We start from the raw sequence: 25288 nt of genomic DNA, 5'->3' as shown, positions 1-25288 counted from the left end.
CATTACCGCCTTCCGTGTAATGAGGCCCTAAGTTTGATATACAATATACATCTCCTCCTAACCAGTGATATCAGCCCCAGCTGCAGACTTAACAATTCAGTAGAGACCGAGGGACCAATACACAGAATGTTCCTTTATTATACACCTCCCCCACTGTGGTGTTGCATTCCAGAATGCTTCTTTACTTCACACTTGTAATGTTAATGGTCCTTGCCTGTGCTCATTGGAGTGCTTTGTAGAAACGTTAAATAGAGAAACCAATGGACCAATGATTTTAGGCTGAGGAGAGAAGAGCAACCCGGAAGAACTGCGAACAGAGCCCCCAGCTAACAAAGACATCTAACAGCAATGGAGTCAAAGCCCCAAGACCCAAAGGATCTAATGCAATGTAATCCGAAGTGGTCATGGATAGCATCAGGTTTTCTGCAGGTTGCGGTTCCGGTTTCATATCTACAGACTGGGCTAAATGTCAAAGGAGACAGAAGGATGGTTTCAGCAACACCGACCAGCAGGCTTGCAGGAGATGACCTTCACAAAAGTGGATGCAAGGATAACAGCATCTGCACCTTCCCACGGTGTTGATGTTCCAATCAGTACAAAGGCCCGCAGGAAACTGCACTCTTACCCGGGCACTTATTTGTGTGCATAATTGCCAGCTGCAGGATGGGTTCCCTTAAGGCTTTAAAATAATTGGCAGAAGCAAGAGGAGCATGATTAGTCGTACATTACTTGGTTTATCATACTTTATAACAACCAGAACTGAGATGATATGTGGACAGTCAGGGTCTAAATTGCATACAGGATGCAAATGCGAGTTTCTCCACACAAAGCGCACAATCTTGTGTGATCACTGTACCTTATCTGCCAAAATTGTTAAGTGTGTTGAAAAAAACAAAACATGAACGTCAGTGTTGCAGGGTCAGCTTAACAAGTTATCGGTAGGCCCAGTTAAAGAACTATTTTCTAAAAATAATAAAATAAGCAAGACTATGGCACCATATATACCAACTGGTTAATTGTATTTGCTCCATTAGTACACATTAGTACCATAGTATCTATTTTGCATATGTCTTTTAATAAATCACCAATAGTGTACACAGTAGCTTAGAGCAGAGTTCTACAAGATGACAAAGCACCTCAGCACCACCCCACCCTCTTCCCAACACCGATTAAAGGGTAAATAAAAATCACAGCACACATTTCCACTGAGTGATGCAAATAAAATGAAATGCTCTCCCGTCAAACGAATGGCAAAAAGCAGTCAACTATGGAGTATTCATCTCCATTGGCGAAAATAAAGCTATCTGTGCTATTAAAAACTATTAGTAAAGGTCAATCAAAGTGAACTGTACTTGTTCCTTCTCACATCTCTCAACTCAGAAGAATTAGGCGGGTTTCATCTGACATTTTATCATATCACTCACCCACCATGCAGTTCAATGGGCTCTCACCACCCAAAACAAAATAGATAATTATCACAAGACTCAAAAGATTGAGAGGTGTGTCTTACGATAATGCAATTTGTCCTCAACGTGGTGCATAGCACATTTAATTATATTTAGGATGTTTTTGGAGAACTGGGCATAGGAGTGCAGGCAAAACACAAGTGACCCTCAAGCGCACTCTAAAAAGTTGGCATGTATGACACATTGTCTTGGAGTCCTTGAAAAGAAGAAAGCAAGCTTCCCAAAGTTGAAAAATGAACAGAAAATGCAAATGTTACTAGATTAAATCTGTGAGGTAGTGGAAGAAGTGGAAGTATACCTGACATTTTGTCGCAAAATAAATAAGCCTCCCTGTTTAACGTTATTTATTTTTGAACTATTTCCCTTTGTACTTATCCATATTTTATTTATGGTGATTTTTTCTGGATTTATCCTCATGTATTTCTTGTAATTTAAGTAAATAAGTTGTAACTAGTATTTTTCCACATTGAATTACATGAAAACACATTAGCACATGGAAGCTATAATGTGAAGTTCCTAGAGCTGTGTTCTTGCAGAAGTCGTCCACGGCTGTACATCTTCAGCCATTTAAAGAACTTAAAAAGGAATTACATTCCTTTGCTAACCTTTTTCTGTTGCTACTTTGCACAACCACTGACCTGCAATGCATATCTCTCAACCTTTCATGACCCTTGGGCGGGTGAAAACACCAGATTTTGCATTTGCTGGGTGAAAGCCCATTAATCCCTATGGGCGTGTAAGGTGCTTGCCGGGTGAGAGCTGCCTAAGTGGCGGGTGACACCTGCCATAAGCGTGTGAGTTGAGAGGTTTGGCAATGTCTCTCAACTGACCTGCTTTTGGCGGGTGTCACCGGTCTTGCAATCAGCTGACTCACCCGCCACGGCCCTTATATGCCGATTCACCTCAATGGTCTCTCACTCGCCAACAAAAACACTGGGTTTTCTGCCACCTGGAAGAGATGCAAGGTTGACCACTTACAGACCCAACCAAAAGGCACCCACTTCTGCTTTTACCCTTTTTTGCTAATACTTAAAGGAAAAAGCGTGATTTCGATATGTATTTATGTGTAAAATTCAGTAAAAACAGAAAACAGGGAACCCTGCAAATAAAACATCGAAACACATCTGATACAGGAGAATGTAGTCAGAAGTATGCCAACATTCAAACGAGGACCTAAACCTACTTATGTAAGTATAATACTGAGGGCATGTGAGAAATAAATATTTCTCTTTAGCTTTGCAATGCCTGATCTTCCGCCTTGCAGACATGTTTCATTTGTCGTCTCATTTCTGAGCATGCCTGCCTGGGTTAGATCCGTACTGCGCATGCTCCCCTCCTTCCCTGCGCGTCCATGCAGGGATCGAGGGCTGTGCGCATGCTCCGTCGCCTTCGCGCGGTCCCTTTCTAGTAGTTTCTACGCGCGCTGCTATGAGCTTTTACTTTCTATGCACGCTCCCGCGAGTAAGCACGTTCTGCGCATGCCCATTAAAAGCAACAGCCGTTACCTGGCCGTGATCCTTTGAGTAAACATTATGCGCATGCTCTTTCGAGCTATTTCTGCGCGTGGTCCTTTGCCGCACACTGTGCGCATGCTCATGTGGTGCTTCACTTTCTGCGCATGCGCAGATGGTTTATCTGCATGCGTGTTTACCGCCTCTGCTGCCCGGCAAACACAGACACACACATGACGCCAGCATCTTCACTCCCTCTGCTGGGCCGCTTCCTGTTTGTCTCTCTGGGACTTCTTCGCTCATTTACATCTCAAATGCAGCACAAAATGGGTTGTAGGTGAGCTACAGGCGGCTATTTATATTGAGAAGGAAGTCTTTTTAGGACAAATGTTAAATTGTGTCTTCTTTTCCCTTACATATATTCTCCTGCACATGTGATGGAGGGGGTGGGGAGCTTCCCATTGGACCCTTCGAGCAGGTTGACCCCCCGGGGTGCCATCTCGGGGTGTCTTCCAAGGTCTCCCTAGTGCTGCCTTGGTGGAGGAAGCCACGGGACACACCCTATTGAAATTAAATGCACCCCACTCTCAGGAACAGGGCATGTTTAATAACAATAGGGCGCTGATGCTTTGGCAACAGCGCCTATTGAAAAATATGGGGCACCCAACATGCGTGACCAGAGGGGAGGGAGTGGTCCCATATTTCTGTTTTGCTGCCGCTGCTGCTAAGGCCAACCCTGATTTTGATTATATATTTCCTCTGGATGTCATGTACAAGCTTAAGAGTATTTCGTTTAGAACATTATTCTTGTAGATTAATGAATCATATGTGAATGTTTGCTTTCTCCAGACCTGAATGCACTATTGGGGTGCCGTCATGATCCACAAAGAGTAAGGAGCACAGGCTACAGAAGGTAAATAACAGCTGTGATATGTATAATTCTCTTCACTTGTCCTTTGCTTCTGAGGCAGGTTATCTCCTGCCCTGCTTGCCTGTCCCATCTTCCATTTCTCGAATTCCTCCCTACCCATCCCAATTTCCCCTTAGGTCCGAGGGAACCCTGGAGAGCGGGAGCAAGTGAGAGGATGATAGCCAAATGGCGAAATCAAGGGAAAACCTGGAGAGTAAACACTTTCACAGGATGGGGGATGAGGAGACAGCCTGGACCACAAAGAAAACCCAAAGAACGGGGCAAGGTAATACTTAAGCCACTGGAGTGGGACGGTGGGAAATTCCACCAAAGGGCATTACCATCAAACTCTCTAATGCTAGTCCTGGTTACATAGCATCCTATCCAATCTCCAGGCAGACTAATCCTTTAACTACTGATGTACAGTAATCCTTCACCCGTAACCAAACAGAGGTCGTTATCCCTGTTTGTGCCCACACTGACTTACTTACCCTCAGTTGCGAGTGCCACTTTCCCTCCTGTGTCAACAATGTATCTCCCTCCCAATTTGTCACACCAAAAAAGATCAATTATAATTAGTTCACTCGTACGAGGCTCCAAAAAATACTTTAAACACAACCCACATCAATCACCTAAATTATACAGCACCACTCCTTGCTCAACTCCCCCGCTCTAAATTCCCCTTACAACCCCCAAACCCCTGCACAGCACTCTCCAAAGGCCCACACTATTCTCCTACAACTAATTATATCTTACACCTTGTTAGGCAGAATCCTGTGCAGTTCCCTTAGGGAGCACTGCAAAAAGATTAAGACTACAGGTGTTGGCAGTAAACTCAATTGGTAGCAGTCTGTACCACACAGATTTACCTGGTAGCTGTAGCTGAGCAGTCAGACTTCTCTCAAGAAGAGTTAAGCATATAGAGTATACACAATAGGCACAAAAAGTGCAGTAGGGCAAACAAACACTGACCAGAGCTTTGTATAATGTATAAAGTTATTTATTTAAAAACACACTTGAAGTAATATACCAGCACTCAAAATCAAAAGCAAGTTAAAACACAGTCAGGTAAAGTATACATACCTCCCTTAATAACTATCAGATAAGTCAGGGTTAAAGCACACTATTTGTTAAGACAGAGTGAGTGCTTAACCTAGATGGCACTCCAATAGTTTGTTAAGAAGGGGGAGAAAAGGCAGAGCATGAAAGAAACAGTTTCTAACACTTTTTAAGAGTTAGAGCAAAGGGAAGACAGGCAGGTTATACTGTAGAGCCAAAGTACATAGGCCAAGCCCACTTTAAGTGGAGCAAGCAAAATGTGCCCAGGATCACACGGTTTAAAGTGCACTAAAAGTCTTTGCACAGAGTCAAAAAGGAGTTGGGATAGTTCAAGAAACAAAGTTTAGCAGGTCTGGGGCCAACACAGTATAGAGGTCAAGGATTTAGGAGACACCTTGAGCACTCTGTATAAAGGGAGGCCAGGCAGGACACAGTACCTTAAATGGGAAGGAAGCTCCACCGGGGGCAGTTGTTCCTGGCAGTGGTTGCAGTTCGTTGTTCCAGCCAGAGGAAGAGAGGATCTCGTCATGGAGGGAGTTTGGAGTCGTTGCACTGCACAGGGATGAAACCAGCCGCAGAGTTTCCGATTAAAAGGTGCAGTCCTTTTATTCGCGGTCAAAAGTGGTGAGCTTGGCTATCCGGCCGCCGGGTGCTTGGCACGGGCGATTCGACCAAGTAACGCTTCTGGGAGCGAAAGAAGGCGAACTGGTTGGTCCCAGCAGCTCAAAGGGGGACAGACTCTCCAGCAGAAGATCTTCCCTATCGTTGGAAAGTAGTGAGTTCGTTGCAGCAGGGCTTCACTGGTGGTGCCGTCGGGTTGCAGGTGGCTCAGCTTCTTCCTCGTCGGATTCTTAGGTCCTGTGGCGACTTCTGAAGTTCCAGTCCCAAAGGCCCTGCTTTTATGCAGAAAAACCCCCATTCATCAGCCTAGCTGTCAATCACACATGCTAAGTAGTGAGCCGGTCGGCTCACCATTGGGCCAATCGGAGCAGAGTGCGACTTGGGTTGCCGAGGCAACGCAGTCCAGGGTGCCTAATCCCCCCTCCACCCCTCCTATGGAACCCAGACAGAGTGGCACCACTTGGAGGGCTTCTGTTGAGAAGCCCTCCAAAATAGTGGAACAAAGGGCTCAACCTTGGTCAGAGTCACAGAGACGGACACAAACACCATTTTGGAACCGAGTTCTGGCAAAAAGTCCCAACCGGGGAATTAATATTAAATAAATAAACCAGCGGTATCTGTAACATTGCACCAAAAAGTGGTGCGCTTAAAATCAATGGGAAAATTCCATAGAGAATATTCCGAAGGAATATTTTGCGTGGTAACCACTGCCACCAGCCAGAAACTCGACAAGGGGGGACTGGACAGTGCCCCCTTGAAAACAGACCCAGGGGGCAATCGAATTACCCCTACCCAGTACTTCCACAATATGATGGTTTGTACTGGTTCTGTTCACAGATTTGGACTAGTAAAGCCAATGGTGACTTTACATGCCCTGGGAGACAGTAGTCAGTCCCAGGGTATGGCGTCTATGTGTGGGGGTCACTGTGACACCCCTGTGTCACTGCACTTAGGGTGCTGTGTAACACACATAGGAAAACAGAGTAAAAAGGTTACCCCATAGCCCATGAACACATACCAAGTCAGACATACCATATATCATGCCTAAGAGTGGGAGGAAAAGAGTCTCACTTTTAGCAGGAGAAAAAAAAGAGTCAAGCAAAGCTGCTGGGGGCCTCACTAGGTTTGGGAAATTAGCCTTAACAGAGAATTCTCCCTAACACTCGCCCCCCCAGACTAAGGGACAGGAGGATTGAATCCACTCCTGGATGAATCTCATACCTCTAGTCGGTCATAAACATCCTAGAGAGACCATCAGCATTTTGGTGGTGACACCCTGACCTGTGCTCAATGGTAAAATCAAACCCCTGAAGGCAGATTTACCATCTCAATAGTTTTGGGTTTTCCCCCTTCATTTGCATCAACCACTTCAAGGTGGTCAGTTTGAATGACAAAAGTAGAACCATACAAGTATGGCCTAAACTTCTTCAAAGACCACACAATGGCAAAACATTCACGTTCAATAGTTGCCCACCTTGTTTCAGGGTCTTTCAGTTTCCTACTGATGAAGCAAATGGGGTGTTCCCTGCCCTTCTCATCCAGTTGACTAAGGACTGCACCTATACCTGCATTAGAAGCATCTGTCTGTACAATGAAAGTTTGGTGATAGTCAGGAGCTTTTAGTACTGGAGCTTGACAAAGGGCTTTCTTCAGGTTTTCAAAGGCCTGATTGCACTCCTCATTCCATTTTACCTTTTTAGAGAATTTAGGAGAGGAGATCACATTCAGTGGAGAAGCTATGGTCCCATAGTTCTCTATGAAATTCCTGTAGTACCCAGTGAGGCCTAAGAAGGCTCTCCCTGGGTCTGAGTAGTGTCCAATTTTGCACAGCTTCAATCTTGCTGGGCAAAGGCCTTATTTCACCACCTCCTACCTCATGTCCAAGGTAGACCACTTTACTCTGTCCAACCTGGCATTTACTTGCCTTTATGGTCAGATTGGCCTGTTTTAGAGCCTGCAAAACATGTCCAAGTTGGTCAACATGCTCTTCCCAGGTGTTGCTGAACACTGCAATGTCATCCAAGTATGCCATGCAGAAGTCCTCCATCCCAGTTAGAACCTGATTTACCATCCTTCGAAATGTAGCAGGTGTATTTTTCAATCCAAAAGGCATAACCTTAAACTGGTATAAGCCAACTGGGGTAGAAAATGCAGTTTTCTCCTTCGCATGGTCTGTCAGGGCTATTTGCCAATAGCCTGACGTCAGATCAAATGTGCTGAGGAACTTGGCTGCACCAAGTTTATCCACCAGCTCATCTGTCCTTGGCAAAAGATGGGCATCAGTCTTAGTGACTGCATTAAGAGCTCTATAATCCAAGCAGAATCTCAATTCTTTGGATCCTGCCTTTGGTACTAACACAACTGGGCTAGACCATGGCCTAGTAGAGGGCTCTGTTACCCCGGGGTCCAGCATCTTGCTGACCTCTCCTTTGATGTGGGATCTCACATGTTCTGACATTCTGTACCCTCTGCTTTTTACTGGCAGACAGTCACCAGTGAGTCACCCCAAGGGGTCAAGTCTGGTGAAAGTGAGAACAGGGAGACAAACTGATTTAACATAGATTTGCACTCCTCTTGTTGCTCAGGTGTCAGACTTGAAGAGAGATTAACTCCTTCAATCTTTTTATCCAATGGTAGGCCTCTGAGGAGATCAGGAAGAGGTTCACTCTCTTCTTCCTCTTCTGCTGAAGCTAAGCTCCTACATCAGGTCTGGAGACATACGCCTTTAGTCTGTTGGTGTGGAAGACTCTGGGACCCTCCTTGGTATGGCCCAAGTCCACCAGATAGTTCACCTCTCCAAGTTTTCCCACAACCTTGAAGGGTCCCATCCATTTGTCTTGCAAGGCCCTCTGCCTTGTTGGAATCATAACGAGAACTAGCTGGTCCTGAGTAAACTCGACCATGTAAGCCTTTTGGTCATGCCAATGCTTGACCAAAGCTTGACCAGCTTTCAGGTGGTTATCACTAGCTTCTGCCATCATGTGTGACATTCTCCTCCGGAGACCTATCACATAGTCAGTCACTCTGACTGGCTTGAGGGAAGGAGCACTCTCCAACCCCTCCTTAATCAGGGCCAATGGACCTCTGACTGGATGGCCATAAAGAAGTTCAAAGGGAGAATAACCTACTCCCTCCTGAGGGACTTCTCTATAAGCAAAGAGAAGGCATGGCAGTAGAAGATCCCACTTTTTCTTAAGGGGCTCTTCTAAAGCACCTATCATGCTCTTCATTGTCCTATTAAACCTTTCAACCAATCCATTTGTCTGTGTGTGGTAGGCGATAGAGAACTTGTAGGTAACTCCACAGATTTTCCACATGGCTTTCATGTAGTGGGATATAAAACTTGACCCCCTGTCAGAGATTACCTCCTTAGGAACCCCAACCCTGGTAAAAATACCAAGGAGGACCTTAGCTGCAGCCTGAGCTGTAACAGTCCTCATAGGAATTGCCTAAGGGTACCTAGTAGCATGGTCTACTACAACAAGGATAAACCTGGTGCCTGAGGAGGTTGGAGGATCAAGGGGACCAACAATGTCAATCCCTACCATCTCAAATGGGACTCACACCACTGGGAGAGGCACTAAAGGTGCCACATTCTTGGTACCACTCTTGCCAGAAGTTTGGCAGGTGTGACAGCTCTTGCAGAACGTATCTACCTCAGCCCCCACCTTTGGCCAATGGAAGTAGAGTGAGAGCCTTTCCTTGGTCTTCTTGAAACTCAAGTGACCAGCCAAAGGAATCTCATGGGCTAACTGCAAGAACTGAAGTCTGTTTTCTTGAGGGACTACAAGTCGTTTGTAGTCTCCAGGTGCAGACTCAGTTGGTTCACTGTAGAAAGGGCCATCTTCCCAGTGCAACCTATACTTCCCAGGCTCTTGCCCATCAGCCTGAGAAGCTGCCTGGTGGCAGAGACCTTCCAGAGTTGGACATTCTCTTTGTCCCTTACGAAAAGCTGTCCTGCTGGGTCCACCTTCTGCCAGTAAAGACTGCAGCTCAGGATGGTCAGCAGGGTCCAGAAAAGCCAATGGTGACTTTACATGCCCTGGGAGACAGTAGTCAGTCCCAGGGTATGGAGTCTATGTTTGGGGGTCGCTACGACACCCCTGTGTCACTGCACTGAGGGTGCTGTGTAACACACATAGGAAAAACAGATGATGCCCTATGGAGTAAAAAGGTTACCCCATAGCCCATGAACACATACCAAGTCAAAGAGATACCATATATCATGCCTAAGAGTGGGAGGAAAAGAGTCTCACTCTTAGCAGGAGAAAAATCAAACACCAAAAATCCAGCAAAGCTGCTGGGGGACTCACTAGGTTTGGGAAATTAGCCTTATAAGAGAATTCTCCCTAACACACCTATTCAGCACTTTCCTCTATGTGGGCCATAATCTCTAAACAACCAATCAAGCACTACCTACAGTTGCTACAAAATACCTCTTGTCTAGGTGCGCACAAGCATTGACTAGACATTCACCAATAAATCTTATTTCAAACCTTTTTAATGCTGTTGTACATAATATAAAACAGAGATTTGTATGTATTTGGACTGCTTATTGTCCTTAAACTCTCTTGTGCCTACATTCACCTATAAGTGTCTTTACTGAAATAAGATATATTTTGTAGCAACTGTAAGTAGAGGTCGAGTCGTTGTTTATTGCTTATGGCCCACATGGAGGAAAGGGACAGGTCGGTGTAACAATCTTGTGCCAGCCACTCCACGTTGATCTACACAGTATACCTACTCTACTGCGTGCAAGCTGTTCAATTTCAGCACTACCTATGACCACCTAACCATTTTAGCACTACCAGAAATCTCTAATACCATTTGGCACTATACAGTTGCCTGCACTACGCATCCCTCCCATCTACCAGGAGTCTGCCACTATCAACGCAACCATCCATAGATGTGCCCGGCACACATGCACTCTCCCTACCGGAGGGGCAGAACTAATATCTACCACTACTACGGCTGATCGCCCCCCCCCACCCCTCCCCTATGGGATGCATCCTATACACCATAGAAACCCCAGCCATGGGCGCTCATGCACGGCGCTGCACGTTTGTGTGTGGGTACATAACTCTTTGAGTACTCTTGACGCTGAGCCTTCCACTATAGCCTGCCCCTCCCTTTGAGTGTGGGCGTTGCGCAGGACCTGGCAGACCTTTGCAAACTCTGTGTCTGCTGGGCCTCCTCATTTATGTAGTTTGAACCAGTCTCAGGTCGCCTGCCCCACGCCATGAGGGGATTGATGATCTTGCTGGGGCCTGAAAAATGTAATCGGGCATCCTCCGTCAAAAGTAATTCCAAGTAAAAAAGTAACCGAAAAAGGAATGTACACCAGGCAAGAAGTAACACAGGTTTATTGGACCCAAAACAGCTGGGAAGTACGGTTCAAACAGTCCTGTGGAAATGAACTGAATGAAATGACCTCAGCGCAGCCCACAGTGGCTACACTTTTTATGAACAGATTACCAAATTACCATACAACATTTTAGTTACAATTTTGGGGCCGGTCACATGAGCTGATTGGTGGTCCTACGCCACGCCACTATAGTGAGCTTTACATTGCCATATTACAATTAGATTACCTCTATCTTTAACCCAACCCCCAAAACACTCCCCCGTGACATCATGAACCTTCCTGCACCTCCCCACTATTACATTATTCTGCTGACTCTATTTCACATTGTTCAATACACATGGACATCCTGTTGCATACTGATTGGCACCCCCTGATGGCACAAGACGAGCCCTTCTCACAGCATCTAACCAATGGAGTGTCCCGCAACACCAGTAAACACAATTTTCACTGTTGCACTCCGGGAACACTGCAACCCTTTTCTGCAGATTGGCTCCCTGTTGCGCTCCATACAGCCCCCCAGCTCCCTACCCCCGCTGTGCTGCCGAGTATGCTTAAGCCTTCTGCTTAACTCTATGAATACATTTTAATTAACGGTATTTGATTCCTTTTTCCCTGCTAGTTCTCTGTAGTCGTCCAGTTGTCTAGCCCTGCGGCCTCAAAGGTATCCCATAGCAGGGTTCTGATTGACCTACGTTCTCCTGTGAACATTTGCTTTTGCAACATTATTGTGCTCATGGCGTGGCACAGCTCTTCATCGTAACCTTGCTGCTTCTTTATTATTTCTGCTAATTCTACAAAACCAAATCACACTCCACAAGCCTGCAGCTTTTTTAATGTGGCTAACTATTTCAATGTTTTTATACTATGGGCGTACGTAGACATAGCTGCTCTACTGTTGACATTTTGTTCCCCAGTTCCTCAACCACCAACCCCCTTTGGCACTACCAGTGCCCCTTTCCCGCATTACACCTGTACGTTATTGATAATTACACGTATTGCGCCTCATTACAAGTATGGCAGAGCTGGAAATAATTGGCTGTAACGGAATTGCCGCCAATATTCCTGCTCTGCCATAATACGAGTATGACCCTGAAGTGGAGGATTTACCTCCAGCATCACGCAGAGATAAGTCTTCCAACTCCCCACTGAAAACATTTCTAAATCAGTGGAATTAGTCCGGCAGTACTTCTGCCAAAAAAGCCCCACAGAATCCTATGGACTCTTTAAAAAAGAAATGGTAACTTACACCGCTAATTGTAATACGGCAGTAATTCGGCCGGACCAAGTGGTGGTAACAGTAATTCAGTTGGGTGGTATTCCAGTGTATTTACCGCTGGAATACTGCCCAACTTGTAATGAGGCCAATTATTCTCTGTGCTGCACCAGCTCTCCATCTACCATGCTGTAGCTATATCTGTGCTACCCATGTCGTGCGCCTTGACATCACCACTCCTGACGCCACAAATTGTGGTGTGTTTACGTCACCATGTCACTTATGTAGCCGATAAATGCGCCGCCCTTGGCTGCCCTGGACCTGGACTCTCACAACATGGACATAACCACAAAAGCAGTGGAATCTTTTCAGAAAAGGTAGAGGTAATATAACAAGTATAGTGAACACCTGAAACAGGTAAGCAAACTTTGGTTAGAAAAGACTTTAGCTTAGCCTATCTTTAGGAGTGCAACCATGAACTGTGTAAGTCACAAAGTTTGTAGGGATACAGCGGCCCAAACTGATGATGAGGCAGAAGAGCAAAGTACAGTGTTCCAGAGGAAGGAGTTCAGCAGACACTCTTCCAGTTTGCAGGTATGCTTTGAAAGAAAAGGTAATCTGAGATTTCCCTGTCAGCAAAGCCTGATCAATGTCCTAAGGCAGAATTGAGTCTAATGGCTTGTCCACCCCAATGGAAATCAAGAGGGACTTTGATGAATCCTGCAGAATCCTCAATGAAACCCAGCCTAAAGTCTCCTCCCATGTGCCCAGGGGAAGGCCATCGCTACCTGATCCTAACCCTGAGGGTGGTATCAGGAGGGAGGATCACATAGAAAGAGATGGCTGTCAGGGGGAAGTGGCGACTCATTTGGGAGAGACGCAGTATTCATCTTCTTCTGAAGATTAGTCATGTAATTCCCAAATACCTAATGGCATGCTGTCATTGTACAAGGCCCTCCCATACAACCACCCAAAGCACATGCTATGAAAATACTGTTAAACAGAATAAGGTTTGTACCTTGGGAGTTCAGGAAGTAAATATAACATTCTCTAATTGTTATGATTCTGTCTTAAATAGAGCCTCTACGCCCAAGGGAACCCCGGGACCTGGGGCCCTTTAAGACGAGGTAGCAATACTTGGAGATGGATGGGAATGCAGAACTTACTCCCAACATCAATAATCAAACCGACTCAGGAAGTTGGCAAAACACTGTACTGTTTTATTAACAATTATCTAAAACAGGGAGTTAAAACGGACATCAACGGACGTTTGCTCGATTTCTCTCTCCCAAAGCATAATATGAAAAAACAACATTCTTATACTAAAAATGTGTCACTACAGACGTCATCCATCGTGGCAAACTAAGAGGCTTGAAGGGAACATCTAAGTATACGTTCCATACTGACGGGGGTTGTGATTGGGTCTCTAAAATCAGGTGGACAACTAAGCTCATCCCAAGTGCAAGTCACCTTCAGTATCATACTAATACTCAACACCTTATTGGTTACACAAACTATAAGGCTCTTTGGTACGTGGCCCTCTATAATTGGTTAGCACGCTTGTACCCTTCTGAAATAGTCCACTTGCTAGCAGCACGCAAGCTGGTTACCTCAGCTGGGAGGGTTGCCCTGGTCATGCCTCACCACCCAATTAGCCCTCATCCATCATCACTCCCGCGGTCTGTCATTCAATTAAGGCTTTGAACTTGGCCTTGTAGAGGCTCACTGTGCCTGAGAATAAAAGGGAGTGTGGCATGGTCCTATCTTCTGGTTTCGGTGTAGCTCGACCCACAGTCTATTTCCATCTGACCTTGACTGGACAGACCATTCCTGCATTAATTTCACCATTTCTGGTAACAAGCTAAGCGCCCCAAGATAGGGAAAATGGGCACGTTCAAAACAAGGATCACCCGTAAACTCACAGCAGAGAATCTGTCTCCCTTACTTAATGACGCCCTCTCCTCCTACCCTGCTACTACGGACAACCCATGTAACCTCGCAGACATCTACCTCAAGTGTCTCACAAATATTATCGACACAGTAGTACCCATCATAACGAAAACTTGTCGCGTTGACAAACGTAAGAGCTTTTGCTTCAATGAAGAACAAGTTCGGCAGATTCAGAGAATGCCTATAGGGACGCAAATAAAATCTATAAAACAGCAATCATTACGCATAAAGCCAATGCCTAAAACACCCGCATTAATAATGCCCTTCCGTCTCCAAGGAGCTCTTTTTGATCATTAGAGAACTGGAATATCCCACCCCAGTCGACACACCGATCAAAGCCAGTAAAGAGTGGTGCACCACAATCCACAATGCCCTAACCTCCAAAATAGAATTACTACAAAAGAAAATCCTCACCGTAAAGAAAAATCCTAGCTGATTAAACCATGTCAGAACCTACCATCAACAGCACGGACCAAAACATGACCACACTGTTCCACATTTTCCAAACTCAAAGAATCCAACTGCAAAGGAGACCCCTTCCTAGCACACCTAGTCAAATTGTGTGTCCTCACCCTCACGCCTATTATCACCAATTTCGTGAATGCCTCGTTCAATACGAATATAGTACCAGCTAGTATAAAAGAAGCCTGGGTGACTCCCCTTTTGAAAAAACCTATGCTGGACCCCACAATACCCAAAAACTATCGACCAATAACCACGGTCCCGTTCCTGCTCAAGATCATAGACAAAATAGCATATACCCAATGTTAGGCAGAATCCTCTGCTGTACCCTTAGGGAACACTACAGACAATTAAATCTACAAGTGGCAGTACAATTTCACCTTTGGCACAAGCCTGTACTACACAGTTATAGTGGTAGCAGTAGCGGAACAGCCAGACGTATCTCAAGAGCAAATGAGCAGTAATAGGGATTACACAAAGGACCACAATCACTGTGATTCAAACAAACACTGACTCAAGGTTTCTGGTTAAAAAATATAAGTACATTTATTTTTTAACCGTCTGTTCACAAAACACTTCACTTCTATAAACAAAACCACACTCTAAATATACACACAACCAATTCCTTTGGTTCAGGTCAATTCAAGGTAAGTACATTGGGGTTTGACAGACCGGTATTGTGAAACAAAAGACGTTACCGGGGGTTTAAGCAGCGCTCACTTTTTGACAGTAATGACAGTTCGGTTTTACGCGGGAAGAATTGTAACCGTAGTCAAAACACATTTAGCACATTGAATAAAAACCAAGGAAAAGGGGATAAAAATCATAGGCAATACTTTTGTCAAGGCACTCGAATCACAAGATGTATTCTAAGAGACAGGTAAAGTCAATAGGTCTGCGCCAGTGTCAAATGGAGCTAGGCTTTGTTGTCGAGGATCAAACAATTCGAACAGTTTGAGATTAACGTTGCCAGGAGTACTTGGATATTGTCGAAGGGAGCAACAGTTATAAGAGGGAAGGAAGAAAGGACAAGCCTTCGGCAAGGAAAAGGGTTCACCCCGGTTCCTCAACGTCTGACGGAGAGAACGACCAAATGGACACAGTACCTTATTCGAATGAAGAAAGCTGGTGCTATGGCAGTTGTTCCTGGTAGTTCCTGCAGACTCACGGTTCCTGAAGCTTCAGCCGTGGGGACAAGAAGGACGTGTGGAGCGATCTGCACTACCCAGGGATGAGGCGAACAGCAGCAAAGCAATGGTGAACAAAAGGTGCACTCCTCTAAAACAGGAGAGGGCTCTTCTGATGGCTATTCAGACCACTACAGCTTCGTGCAGCGATTTCGACTCAGGAGAGGATTCTCTGGCTGTAGAAAGGTGAGCTGGTTGATTCCACCAGGCTCAAAGAAAGAAGACTCCGGACTGGATCTTCTCTGTCGTTGAAGGGTAGATTGTTCAGGACTGCAGCAGGGCTTCACCGGGACTCGGGAGTTGCAGCAGCCGTCTTCTTCTCCGCTTCTCTTCGGTTCTTGTAATTCCAGTGGCGACTCTGACTTCCAGCTCAAGAGTCCTGCCTTTTATGCCAAAATGCCCCATTCACACAGCCTGGCTGTCAATCACACAGTAGGGGGGTTGTCCATCCCGGACAACCACCTCAGCCAATGTGCACAAAGTGCGACTTGGGTCTCCAAGGAGACCTTGTGCAAGGGGTTACTAAACCCCTCCCTCACATTCAGCCCACCTACACACCCAGACGCCAAAGGACGGCGAACAAAGAAGGCAAACCTGGTTTGCCGCGCAAAGTAAAACACAAGAAGGCTATTAACACAAAGAAATGGCGACTAAATCCGACCGGAGCCAAAATAAAATGTATTTGGTCAAGCAGGTTTATGTTCGAGGCTAATGCAATAGCCTAAAATAGTACCACGTTTATATAGTATAATCGTGGTAGAAAAGATAGGGTAGATACCACTGCCACCAGCCAAGTCTTAGTGTTAAGGGAGCAAAACAAGGCTCCAGGAGGTACAGACACAGTGGTGTGGCTCCAGAGCCCAAGATCAAACAAACATTAGAAATACACATGGCAAAACACATGTGAGAGTGGGAAAAAGGGTCACACTCTTACCAGGTGGAAAAAATAAACCCCAGAAATCCAGCAAAGCTGCTGAGTGACTCACTAGGTAAGGGAAATTAGCCATAAATGAGCATTCTCCCTAACACTCGCTCCCCCAGACTATGGTACAGGAGGTTTTAATCCACTACTGGATGGATCTCATAACTCTAGTCGGTTATAAACATCCTAGAGAGACCATTAGCATTTTGGCGATGACTTCCTACTCTGTGCTCAATGGTAAAATCAAACTCTTGCAGGAAGATTGACCATCTTAGTAGTTTAGGATGTTCCCCTTTCATTTGCATCAGCCATCTCAAGGGTTGGTGGTCAGTCTGAATAATGAAAGTAGATCCATACAAGTATGGTCAAAACTTCTTCAGTGCCCACACAATAGCAACACATTTGCGTTCTATTGTTGCCCACCTTGTCTCAGGATCCTTTAACTTCCTGCTGATGAAACAAATGAGGTGCTCCCTACCTTTCTCATCCAGTTGACTAAGGACTGCACCTATACCTGCATTTGAAGCATCAGTTTGTACAATGAAGGGTTGATGGTAGTTGGGAGCTCTTAGGACTGGAGCTTGACAAAGGGCTTTCTTCAGGCCTTGAAAGGCTTGAGTGCACTCCTCATTCCATCTGACCTTTTTAGGAAATTATGGAGAGGAGATAACATTCAATGTACAAGCTATGGACCCATTGTTCTCTATGAAGTTCCTGTAGTACCCAGTGTGACCTAGGAAGGCTCTCACTTGGGTTTGAGTAGTAGGGGTGGCCCAGTTTTGTACAGCCAGTACTTTGCTAGGCAATGGCCTTATTTCACCTCCTTCTATCTCATGTCCAAGGTAGACCACTCTGCTCTGACCAATTTGACATTTACTTGCCTTTATGGTCAGATGGGCCTGTTCAAGAGCCTGCAAAACATACCCTAGGTGATCAATATGTTCTTTCCATGTAGGGCTGAACACTGCAATGTCATCCAAGTATGCCATGCAGAAGTCATGCATCCCATTCAGAACTTGATTGACCATCCTCTGAAATGTAAGGCGCATTCTTTAGTCCAAAAGGCATTACCTTAAACTGGTAGAGGCCTGCTGGGGCGAAGAATACAGTTTTCTCCTTGCCATGGTCTGTCAGAGCTATTTGCCAATAGCCTGAGGTTAGGTCAAATGTGCTGAGGTACTTGGCTGCACCAAGTTTATCCACCAGCTCATCTGTCCTAGGTAAATGATGGGCATCAGTCTTTGTGACTGCATTTAGAGCTCTATAGTCCACGCAGAATCTCAACTCCTTGGATCCTGCCTTTGGGACACGCCCCACTGGGCTGGACCATGGACTAGTAGAGTGGTCTATAATCCCGAGATCAAGCATCTTGTTTACCTCATTCCTTATGTGGGTTCTTACATTGTCTGACATTCTGTTCCCCCCTGCTTTTCACAGGCAAATAGTCACCAGTGAGGATATCATGCTGGCCCCAAGGGGTCAAGCCTGGTGAAAGTGAGAACAAGGAGGCAAACTGAATCAACAGTAATTTGCATTGATCCTGCTGTTCAGATGTTAGACTGGAAGAGAGATTAACTCCTCCCACTTTCTCATCTAAAGGTAAGCCTCTGAGGAGGTCAGTCAGAGGTTCACTCTCCTCCTCCTGAGCTGAAGCTAGGAGCAAAGCCCTTATCTCAGGTCTAGAGACATAAACCTTTAAACGGTTGGTGTGAAAGACTCTGGGAGCCTCCTTAGGATAGCCTAAGTCCACCAGATAGTTCACCTCTCCAAGTATACCCACAGCTTTGAAGGGTCCTATCCACTTGTCCTGCAAGGCCCTTTGCCTTGTAGGCACCATAACAAGAACAAGATGGTCTTGAGTAAACTCAACCATGTTAGCCTTCTGGTCATGCCATGCTTGACCAGCCTTCAAGTTATCACTTGCCTCTGCCATCATGTGTGACATTCTCCTCCAGAGACCTATCACATAGTCAGTCACTCTGACTGGCTTGGGGGAAGGAGCACTCTCCAACCCCTCCTTAATCAGGGCCAAGGGACTTCTGACTGGATGGCCATAGAGAAGTTCAAAGGGACTGTAACCTACTCCCTCCTGAGTGACTTCTCTGTATGCAAAGAGAAGCCATGGCAGTAGAAGGTCCCACTTTCTTTTAAGGGGTTCTTCTAAAGCACCTATCATGCTCTTCATAGTTCTGTTAATCCTCTCCACCAGTCCATTTGTTTGTGGATGGTAGGCAGTAGAGAACTTGTAAGTGACTCCACAGTTTTTCCACATGGCTTGCATGTAATGGGATATAAAATTGGATCCCCTGTCAGATAGCACTTCCTTAGGAAAACCTACTCTGGTAAAAATACCAAGTAGGGCCTTAGCCACAGCCTGAGCCGTAACAGTCCTCATACGTATTGCGTCAGGATATCTAGTAGCATGGTCTACTACTACCAGGATAAACCTGTTACCTGAAGATGTGGGAGGATGGATTAGTGCGCCTGAAATAAATGGAGAAAAGAGTCTAAACAGATCCTTTATGCTTCACACATTCCAGAAAATTCCAGCACTTAGAACTCTAGTTTCTAGTGACATTATGTGGATTGCGCTTCTCCCCATTAACAATTATAGAATGGTACTTCAATTGCAGTCAACAATAATTGCCGAATTAATTTGGGCTCATAAAAGAGAACTAAAAATGCTAGGATTAGCTGTTCATTCCCTAACCTCAATTGATGAAGCTTAGATATTTAATGAAACTCCTATTGTAGCTACACAGACTCCTAGGGTTGCGTCACTTAGTATTAATTCTTTACAAAATTCAGAGGCTTCAGTAATAGCACAACTTGCAGCCATTTGCACTACTACAAAAGATTGGTCTTGGCTGTCAGTGATGCTAAATGCTAAGGAAGAACAAAAAATAGCACCCTCATAGTAGCTATATTGGGCTCATAATGATGTTGTGGAATTCGTGCGGAAGCAGGAATCTATTAACTTGGGCAAAAAGATTTCCTGGCCAGCCAGACTACGACATCATCATGTGACAAACAATCTAAAACAAGCAAATTCAGCTCAATAGCTTTACTTTCGTTCAAATGGAAGCGAAAGTTGGGGCAAAAGGGAGACCGTCAGGGGGATTGCGGTCTTTATTAGTAACAGACTTCAATTCTCTATTATAATGTCACAAACAACTCAAGGATTTGTGGCCGTAATTATGAAGATGGGAACAGGTAACTGTGATATTTTCTTAATAATATCGGTATACTTCAATCCTCTTCAGATGTCTATGGACACTTTTCTGGAAAATTTGCGAACTCATATGGGAAGTACAGTTTATCTGCTGCATGCAGGAGAGGCAAATTAATTTACAATCTGTTGATTCCATTTAAACACAAAGGTTGTGGTTACACTTGGAAACAAAATCTTATGACTTCTTATATTGATTATATTGCAATGACGAATGAACTAGCAATGTCATCTAGCAAAGTTGAATGCACTATTTTGGATATTAGTGATCATGTAATACTACAGCTACAAATTCAAATACCGATTCCAATTCTGGAAAGTGACCCTACGCATACATTTATTGAATGGGGATTTACCGCCCCATTCCAAGGTGAGTGGGGCGGTAAATCCCCATTTCCCATTTTCCCTTCCCCATTCCCATTTTTGCCCCATAGGGCATAATGGGAGTGGGGAAGGCGCTAATTACGCCACCGTAAATTACGGTGGCGTAATTAGCATCATGGCAGGTTAGCGCCATGGATTTTAACGGCTGCTAAAAGCAGCCGTTAAAATCAGAATAGGCGTTAAGGGTTAACGACGGCGTTAACCCTTAACGCCTGGGTCGTAATGAGGCCCATAGTCTCAAAAATGCCCTCATCTGCCTCTCGAGACATGGGATACTGCCTTGCTCGAGGTAAAATTGCTCCTGGTTTCAACGTAATCTTAACTTCTCCCACCCCCTTGAACAGGCCTATATGTCTAAGTGGCCCGTAGTCCATAAAGAGGTTGGCACCTTTTCCATGTCCTCATAAAAAAATGTGTGGCTCTGCCGCACTATCACCATTCACTGTGTGATTTCTCTTCTTTCAATCCTAATCCATTAAGTAATGCACATTTTGAACACCACTTCGTCTGACAGGATCGTCTTTAAACATATCCTCGTCAGATCAGTCAATCTGTACCCTTCCCCAATGGCAATTCTCCATGGCCTGCCCTCATCAAATCCTTCAAGCATGGCCAATTCCGCACGTATTATGGCTGCCTGCAATTCTAGGGGAAAAACCTGCCCCCCCTCTTCATCCATAGGTATCTGTGGCCTAAACAAAAATGTGTCAGGTGTTCTCATAATCTTGTCCACTAAATCCGGTAGCCACGTTAACAAAATGCGTACCCCATAGTGAAAAACATCTGGCTCTAATGGTGTTCCTTGCAGAGCTATTTGTCCTGTAAATGCCATGATAAATTTGCCCACATTTAAATAATTTATCCCTGGCGTGGAACACATTATACCTTCGCCAGTGAAGGAAATCATCATGTCTAGCTTTGTCATTAAGTATCGGCCCAAAATATTAACTGTGTCTGTCTTGAATACAACAATGGGACAGACATATCCACTCTCCTATAGAGGCTGGTAATTTCTCAGTAAAAGGAACTCTACTTGTAGCTCCAGAGAAACCTTGAGCCTTCATGGCATTTCCTGATAACGAAAATGTTCCATCTCGTATACATGAGCCAGTTGCCCCAGTTTCTACTAAAAAAGAAAAGGATTTGCCTCCTATAGCAACATCAACCTTTGGTTCCTCTTGAATATTTGGCGTCACTGATAATACTGAACACATCGTCCCCCTGTGAGCTGTCCTATTGTGGGTACACACTTATTCCCGTGCCTGTAAACAGATCCCTCCCACGAAGGTGACGCCACCTTCTCTAGGAGTCAATAACTGTCCTGTGTTTGCACTCTGCTGCACCTGCATGGGTGCGTGCTGTGTCTGCCCTTGTGGCGGATTCAATGGTGCTTGCTGTGGTTATAAAGCCTGTTGTGTTTAGGGTACTTGTGCTTGATACATTGTCTGATCTAAAACCCCTCCCTCACATCCTGTCCACCCAGACACTCAGGCGCCCAAGGAGGGCTTCTGTGCAGAAGCCCGCCAAAGGACGGCGAACAAAGGAACCAAACCTGCTTTGGCACGCAGAGTAAAACACGAGAAAGACCTTTACAAAAAGAAATGGCGAATAAACCCATCCGGAACCAAATAAAAGTAAAAGGGGTCCAGTGGATTAAAGTTCGAGGCTACCACCATCGCCTCTAACAGTGCCGAGGCTATTTTTATAGCTCGCGGTAAAATAATAATGGTAGATACCACTGCCACCAGCCAAATCTTGGAGAGAGGGGAATGAAATAATGGTCCATGAGAAACTGACAAAAAGGGATAACTATTAACCCTTTCCAGTACTCTATGGAAGATAGTTTGTACTGGGTTTGTAAATTTAAAAAGACTAGTAAAAGTCAATGAAAACTTTACATGCTCTGGGAGAAAGTAGTCGGTCCCAAAGAATGGAGTTCAAAGTGGGAAGTCTAAAGACAACCCTGTGTCACTGCATTAAAGGTGCTGTGTGACACACAGTAAAACGATGCTGCCTATGGAGTAGGTGAGGCTCCACAGTCTATGAACACAAGGAAATGTTAAACACACACAGCAACACACATGTAAGAGTGGGAAAAAAAGGCTCACACTCTTACCAGGTGAAAAAAATAAATCCTCGAAATCCAGCAAAGCTGCTTAGGGTCTCAGTAGGTAAGGGAAATTAGCCATTCTAGAGAATTCTCCCTAACAATGGTCATGGTTCAACTGCAGAAATTTGTTGAATAAGAACTCTTGTTGGATCCTCTGCAATCTAGTTTCTGCCCAAAATTTGGGACAGAAACTGCACTGGCTGTGGTATGGGATGAACTTTTTGCGAGTGTCAAACCAAGAGGAATTATCTCTACTCTTCATGTTGGATCCCTCTGCAGGATTCGATACCGTGAATCATGATATTCTTATTGATCGACTGATGAAGATAGGAAATGTTTCTGCCAGTGCAATCAAATGGCTCATCTCCTTTCTGTCAGGGCGGCAACAACGAGTGAGATCTGGAGGTTATCAATCTTTCCCTCAGGATTGTTGAGTCCCCCAAGAGTCCTCCCTTTCCCCGTTGCTATACATTTTATATCTACGTCCTTTAATGGACATTATGCGTAAACACAAGGTCCGCTTCAGTCATATGCAGATGGGACGATGTAGAGGAGTCTTTCTCGCGGCTGAGTCGTCGTTTGGACGAAGTCAGTAATTGGATGTCCACCACTTGGCTCCAATGTAACCCAAACAAAACGGAGGTCATCTTGTTTGGACTAAAACCTTTGCTTGGTGAGGCCAGATCTCCTCCTTGGCTTTTTCCTCCATCTCCTCTTCTCTTAGGATCAGAATTGAAGTATTCCTCTAGGATTAAAGATATGGGCTGCATATGGTAGAACGATCTTAGCCTTGAAGGTCAAATTGGGGCCAAAGTACAGACTGTCTTTTAAAATTTGCACCTGTTACGGCATACACTCCCTTTCGTACCTGAGAAGGACCATGCGGTAGTGGTGGGAGCCCTGGTAAATTCTCAATTGGATTATTGTAATAGTCTTCTAGCCGGGCCTCCTGCCAAACAAATAGATGATAGCAGAAGGCACAACTGGTTAAACTGGTGTTTGGAGTAAGTCCTCTCGTATTTCAGGACTGCATCGCTCCAACCACTCGGAAGCTGTGTAGGATAGGATTAGGTTTAAGAGTGCATGCATGATATATAAATGTTTGAATAATTTAGTCCCCTCATATTTGGCAGAAAAGCTAAGATTTTATCAACCAACTCGGACTCTTTAATCGGGATGAGTTGCTTTTGGCCACCCCCTCTTCTTCCTGTGTATATAAAGGAGATCACAGAATCTCTGTATTTGCATCTAAACTATGGAACAGCCTGCCATGGGAGATTAGGAAAGTAGAGTCCTTTTCCTATCTCTGTAAAGAGTTGAAACCCCATCTTTTTAAATAGGTTAGAAGGATTCTGGTTATGGCCATTTAGTAAGTTCCCGGAACTGACACTTGCTCATTGATTCGTTAATATACAAAAACAGCCCCTAGATACGATTTGGTTCTTCTTTGTCACGCAATACAAAATCCTGAATCAATCAATCAAATCAAAAAGTCTCAAAAGCGTTCTGAGAGTCAGAATAAAAAAGAGTGAGTGTGGAAAAAGGTTCCCACTCATGAGAATTGTTCCAAAAATCCAACAGTTCAGAATAAATGCTATGGGACTCGGAAAGTGGGGAGAATTAAACTCAAAAAGGAAATTCTACCTAACGAGGAACAACAGAGCTTCACTATAGTGATGGTGTGCAGCAAATCTATACCGGACATACTCGTTATGCATCACCTCATTTCTTCAGTTTTCATCTACATGCTGACTTTCAGCTCCCTTGCCTGAATTCCCTCTGCTGTCCCTCCCACTTCAGTTCAGTACTTCCTTAGTTTAGTTTTGTTTAATTTATTTCTAAAGCACCAAGACACAGGCCCAAAGGCAAAGGGGCAATAAAACCTAGACAGGGTACAAATACAAACATCCATCTAATAAAGAGAAAAGGAACAGTGATAAGGCTTCGAGCATATGGTCAGTCATAAGGCAAAAGTCTCAGGCAAACAAGGTATAACAACCAAGAAAACAAACACAAACCAAACCAAAAATAAACAGCAAATAACTTCCATCCAAAAGATATGAAGAGAATCTAATACAAGTTGTCAAAAACAATTCGCACATTAGAGACAATTGAACAATTCCTCAGGGACTTGCAACGGTTCAGAAACAAAGGAAGGTTGCTCTAGCCACTGCGTACAATAATACAGTCTGTGTAATTCACTCTAGGACAGTCCTTCACAATAATCTAAGGTCTTGCATTCTGATGCATCCTGGCCCCACTCTTGCTTGCAACCAGCATTGCACCTTATTTCTTAAGGACTCTCTGGTTTCCAGTCACTTGGGTTTATTCACATGAGTTCAATCGAAGTTTTTGTGATCCATGATGCATCCTCTTAGGTTAAGGTCCTTAATCTCGGGCATAATAGGCTTCCCAATGTGAATATCCTTCCTCAAAGGAGTGACCCCTGGACTACAAATAGTGATAGCTGTAACCAAGGTCTTTTTAAAGCAGGGTTTAGCAGCACAGGTTTGGCTCCTTTCCTACCCAGTGTTTCTCCTGACACTCTTTTACTGTTAGGCTTGTGGCTCTTCTGGCACCTCACTATACCAGCAAATGCCATCCACATCCACTAGCACCCAACCCTACTCTTAACCGCCACTCACATCCACTGCTTGAAACAGTCCTTAAACCACATAATCTGTGCATGGTATCTCATGTTGCCCTTTTTTTTTAGAACCTGGGACAGGCCAATTTAACATTGCTGAGTCCCTACACTTTCATGACAACTAACATGCAGGTTTGCACAGGACATTTTATTAATGAAATAGAAATAATCAAAACAATTTAAAATGGAAACAAATTATACCTTTTTATCATTTTCAATGAAATTCCAATGTCAATGGGTACTACAATGGTGAATGGTCATGTACTGGTCAATTGCATTGTCAAAGCTGCATTAACTTGAATGTCGACATTT

At 44.7% G+C, this 25288-nt stretch overlaps 1 protein-coding gene across 1 annotated transcript in view; it reads left to right on the top strand.

Moving 5' to 3' along the window:
* Positions 1-3093: 3093 nt before the first annotated feature.
* Positions 3094-25288, top strand: part of LOC138498170 (zinc finger protein 84-like) — an 89471-nt gene continuing 67276 nt past the window's right edge. Inside the window, exons 1-2 of the mRNA XM_069622050.1 lie at positions 3094-3254; positions 3767-3830. The gene's annotated coding sequence lies outside the window, so the exon portion shown is untranslated. The remainder of the gene's footprint in view (positions 3255-3766; positions 3831-25288) is intronic.

Source organism: Ambystoma mexicanum, chromosome 5q (assembly GCF_040938575.1).
Source record: "Ambystoma mexicanum isolate Mex_15411 chromosome 5q, UKY_AmexF1_1, whole genome shotgun sequence".
NCBI classification, from domain to species: domain Eukaryota; kingdom Metazoa; phylum Chordata; class Amphibia; order Caudata; family Ambystomatidae; genus Ambystoma; species Ambystoma mexicanum.
The sequence above is the reverse complement of the archived record's forward strand: the minus strand, read 5'-3'. Positions and strand labels throughout refer to the sequence as shown.